The sequence below is a fragment of the Cajanus cajan genome, chromosome 8 (genome assembly GCF_000230855.2).
Source record: "Cajanus cajan strain Asha chromosome 8, NIPB_CcT2T_4, whole genome shotgun sequence".
NCBI classification, from domain to species: Eukaryota; Viridiplantae; Streptophyta; class Magnoliopsida; order Fabales; family Fabaceae; genus Cajanus; species Cajanus cajan.
Genome location: NC_138524.1, coordinates 48,573,700 through 48,579,286, shown reverse-complemented (window position 1 = coordinate 48,579,286; position 5,587 = coordinate 48,573,700).

Sequence of the window (5,587 nt, the reverse complement as noted above, 5' to 3'; positions counted from 1 at the left end):
ATTCACCTGGAATTCTTGAAGCAAATCTTAATCTTCCCCTTTTCAAGAATGATATGATGATGATGATCTCCTTTCAATGTTTTTCATAAACGTTTCTCTTCTTGGATTCACAAAGAAAACTCTCCAAGATGTCACAAAGACTCCACCAAAACGTTTTTCTCAATTTGATTATCAGTTCTAACTCATGTCTGAAGTTTCTCAAAGTTCAAACTATTTATAAAAGTCTCAAACGCAGATAATCGATTATTTTAAAGAATAATCGATTATTTTTTATGGAGGACCATCCTTGAAGCATCATATAGGGCCTATCACAAGGTCCATGGCTAGGAGAGTAGAGGAAGATGAAGAACACACCACACCAAAGGCCATGATCATCATGTGTGTGGAATTTTAGCCATCTCCTTAATTTGTTGCTTTCTTTTCCTATTTTGCCCTTGTATTTTGGGGTACATTAGATATTAGGATTTTATTTTCTATTTTTATTTAGCCTTTGTATTATGGGGAAAAATTAGTCTTAGGATTTATTTTAGGACTTAAGCCTTATTTTTAAGGTCAAAAGTCCATTTCTTTCTTTTTTTGACCTAAGGGTACTTTAGTCTTTTAGGAGGGATGAGAGCCATTTCATTTGGGATGCATTTAGGGTTCATTTAGGGTGCATTTGGATACCAAAATTTCGGCCAAATGCTCCCAAGAAACCCTAGATGCCTTTCTTTCCCTATAAGTACTCTAGGTAACCCACCTTTTAGCCACTTTGGAAATTAATGAATTTGAGTGAGCCTTTGTGCCTCTTCATTCCTTCCTTAGTCCCCTAGGAACTCCATGGCCCCCTATCCTCTCCTCTCTACCTAGAGTGAGCTTGGGTCTTCCTTGGTTGGCCTTCATCATCCTAAGTGAAGTGAGCTAGCCTAAAGGAGCTACACCACCAAACACCATCCATTTCTCTCCTTCATTTTGTGCGTCACCCTTCACCTTCCCAAACACCAAATCCTCCACTTCCATACCCTTGAAGAGATCATCCTTCACATCATATCAACCTTGGAGAAGAGAAGGAATCAACCACTAACTCTCATGGAGAAGTTGGTTCCATCATGTGGTATCAAGAGCCATGGTTGTCTTCAAGGGTAACTTGTCTCTTCTCTTTTGTGTCTTCTAAATGTTTATTGTCATGTCTATGTCTTCTCATATGTCTTGATGTTATCCTCTAAAATATTGCTTAAAATGTTGTCTTCTTGTTGAGTGGTTCATTGTTGGTTCATGAGCCTTCCTTTGTTGTGCTCTAGGTTTCCTTTAAAATAGGTTCTTGTGTGCTTTTCTCCATTTTCACCTTTGCTGGAAAATTTTGTCAAGAACATGATGAACACTTTATGAACCCCATTTTAATCTTTATTTGTTCAAGTTTTGTCTCAAGTTTGTGTTTCTCTCACTTTTTCACCCAAATACCAAGTATATGCATGATACCTTCACTTGATGCATGTAATATGGAAATGAATGGCGCATGTTTCCTCTCCTAAGTGGCTGGCCAAACATTTTGCATGTTCTTAGAGGTCATTCATGCATGTTATTTAGTTCATGACATGTTCTAAAAGTTTGTTGAATTCCATGTGAATTTGTCTCCTATACATGCATGGTTAGCCACCCCTACATGCTCATCATCACATGATTGTCCCTTGTCCTTTGTATGACAACCAAGTTTTGTTGCTGAAAAATCTGCCAAGAATGTGTGTTTGTTTGCTGAAAAAAACTGCACCAAATTAGTACATAGTACAAGACACATTCCACCTTACAAAAGTTGCTTTTTGCATGCCACTTGTCCTTTTTGTCTCCTACTTTTTTGTGCTACTTTTAATTCACCCACAAGTGTAAAAACCAAGCAACATAACAAGGTTAAAATTCAAAAAAAAAAACTGACCAAGGGGCTGCACCAAAAGCTGGCTGAAAAAAATACAAGAGAAAAAAAAAATTCAAAAGGAAATTGTTGCTAGACTTGTGGACAATTACCATTTTACCCTTGCACAATTGGAGTGGACTTGGACCATTTTTTGTACCCATATTTGGACCCATTTTATGACAAAAACCGTGGCTGGACATTAAGGAAAGAACCTTACACTAATTGATTTCATTTAAGGACAAGGAACATTAAACACTTAATTCTATTCTAGAACCCTTCTAGGATTTTCCATTGAGTGCTTGCCTTCTTAAATGTGCCTTAATTTTTTGCTTGTCTTTCTTGGAATTCCTTGTGTTTTGTCTCATCAATATTCCTCTTGAGTTTAGCCTTCCTAATTGAGCATTTTTAGTTTTTATTTCTTGGCCTCCTTTCTTGCTCTTGGTTGGTTTGTTTCACTTGGTGTAGATGAAGCCTACTTCCACACTTCCATGCAATTTTGGGGAAGATTGAGTTGGAGGAGTTGGCCATGAGATCCAAAGAGCTTTGGGAGGGAACCATCACAAACATAGAGTGCCAAACACATCGGGAGGAAACTAACCAAGTTTTCTCGTTGTGAAGGGAACACCAAATTAGAGCTTGAAGAATTTTCTTGTTTTGTTTCTTTACTCTTTCTTTTGTGCCAATTTTGTGTTGTTTTGATTGGGCCACTTGTGTCTTGGTCCTTATTCATTCAATTGGGTTGTAAATTGGCCTCTTAAATTAATTAGTTTTTAGGAGTAGTTTCGTTTAGTACTTGTGGAAGTGTCTTGAAAACCCCCAAGGTCACTTCAAGCTTCCACCCTAGGACTTCCGACTAGTATATGCTTTATTGCTTTCCTTTAATTCTCTTAGTTGTTAGCATAATTCCTTAGATTGTTGTATGTTCGTTTAGAGGCTTCCAAAGTTGTCTACTAAGGGTCCGAACACACACTCACTCTTGTGCTAAAATTGTTTTTGTGAGAAAAGTGAAAAGGGGCTTAGTGATTTCTACTTGAAAAGGCTTGGTTTTTAAGAGACTCTTTGTAGTCCACCTCCCTTGATAGTTCACTTTGTGCACTTAGGCCTTCTATCACTACTCTTGCACTCAAAAGCTTTTGTGAAAACCTTTTATCACTCACTCTTTGTGAAAATATTTTTAAGAACCTCTTTGTGAAAACCTTTCTTGATCAAAGATGAGTGATCATTCAAGTGTAAGGGGTCAAAATACTCATAGTAGTAGACATAGTATTAGGGATGAGCTTAGAGAACTTAGGGAGTATATAAAAAGAAAAGAAGAAGAAAATGCAAAAAGAGAGGAAGAACATAAGAGAAAAGAGAGAGAAAATGAGAAAAACAATAAGGAAATAAAATAGATGTTAGCAAAACTAGTCATGAGAGGGGGAGTTAAGGGATCCAACCCAAGGGTAAGCATCCCTAGAAGTGAAAGTGAGGGTAGTCAACACCCTACAAACCCCCTAAGTGATAGCCATTATAGTAGTCATCACAATGATGATTACTATCAAAGGCCACCAAGAACACAAAGACCAAAACCAAGGGAGTCTTCCAATAAAGAACCCATTATTACTCTTCCCTCATTTCATGGCAAAGACAATGTTGAAACATATTTAGATTGGGAAATGAAAGTTGAACAACTTTTTTCTTGCCATGGAATAAGTGAAGAGAAAAAGGTTTCTTTAGCAACCCTTAGCTTCCAAGGGCATGCTATGTATTGGTGGACCTCTTTAGAAAAAGAAAGAAGAATACATCATGAACCCCCAATTCAATATTGGAATGAACTCCGTAGTGCCTTAAGGAGGAGGCATATTCCCCCATACTATGACCGTGAGCTTATGGATAAGCTTCAAAGGTTGAAACAAGGTTCATCTAGTGTGGAGGAGTATAGGCAACAAATGGAGTTACTTATGATGAGGGCGGGTATAAGGGAAGAAGAGAGGACTACCATTTCTAGATTTCAAAGTGGTTTAAACCTTGAAATAAGAGACAAAGTTGAACTTTTACCTTATAGAGATTTAAATGAACTTGTTCAACTTTGTTCAAGGGTGGAGCATCAACTTAAAAGAAAAAATTTTCAAAAGGACTCCACTCCATCTTATTCCAAGAGTTTCAAGAAGGAGGGCCACTCTTCCCTACCTTATCCCAAAGATGAAAAAGACAAAAAAGAAGAAAAAGAAAAATCATCTTTTAAAGCATCTTCCAAAGAGTCTAAGTCAAGTGAAATCAAGTGCTTTAAGTGTCTTGGAAGAGGACATATTGCTTCTCAATGTCCTACAAAGAAAACCATGGTTTTAAAGGCCCAAGATCACTATAGTAGCCTTGATGAAGCTACTTCATCTTCCTCTAGTAGTGAAGAAGAAGCCATAGAATCTGAGGAAGAGATTTTACCTTGTGAAGGAGACTTACTTTTGGTAAAAAGGCTTCTTAACAATCACTCTAGTGACATTGACCAATCTCAAAGAGAGAACTTGTTTCAAACAAAATGCAAGATATTAGAAAATACTTGTTCTCTCATTGTAGATAGTGGATCAACTTCCAATTGTTGTAGCACTAGATTGGTTGATAAGTTAGCCTTGACTACAAAACCTCATCCTAAACCTTATAGAATGCAATGGATCAATGAGGAGAGAGGTATTGTAGTTAACCAACAAGCAAGCATACCAATCTCCATTGGCAATTATAAAGAAGAAGTTTTGTGTGACATAGTGCCATTAGAGGTTAGTCATGTCTTGCTTGGGAGGCCATGACAATTTGACAAGAAAACAATCCATGATGGCCTTACCAATAAAATAAGTTTCCAACACTTGGGAAAGAAATTTGTGTGGTGTCCTCTATCACCTTCTCAAGTGAATGAGGACCAACTCAAATTAAAAGCGAAGAAAGATGAGGAGAAAAGCAAAAACCAAAACAAAAAGAAAAGAAAAGAAAAAAAGGATTTTTCCTTTGAAGAAAAAGGGCTAGGTTCTAGAGAACCTTAACCCTTGTGCCATCCTTCTTCTTTTTGGTGCCAAATAAAGATGGCAATGGAGGATGAGCACCTTTTTTTAAAAAAAGCCATCATTGAATAAAAGGCACCCAATCCCTAAGATAGATGATTTAGTGAATAATTGCATGGGGGCAATAACTTTTTCAAAAATAGTGATGCCTCTTTGGCTTTGTCCTTCCCCCTAGCACTATCATTCAACAAATTGTCTACCTAAGGATTGCATAGCTAAGTTTTAAGTAGTTTCTTTCCCTAATTGTGGTCTCACATCTCTTGAAGGTACCAATGCAATGATTGAGCTTGAAGATTTGTGGTCAAATCCTTCTCAAGAAGGAGGGGATGATGGAGGACCTTCCTTGAAGCATCATATAGGGCCTATCACAAGGTCCATGGCTAGGAGAGTAGAGGAAGATGAAGAACACACCACACCAAAGGCCATGATCATCATGTGTGTGGAATTTTAGCCATCTCCTTAATTTGTTGCTTCCTTTTCCTATTTTGCCCTTGTATTTTGGGGTACATTAGATATTAGGATTTTATTTTCTATTTTTATTTAGCCTTTGTATTATGGGGAAAAATTAGTCTTAGGATTTATTTTAGGACTTAAGCCTTATTTTTAAGGTCAAAAGTCAATTTCTTTCTTTTTTTTGACCTAAGGGTACTTTAGTCTTTTAGGAGGGATG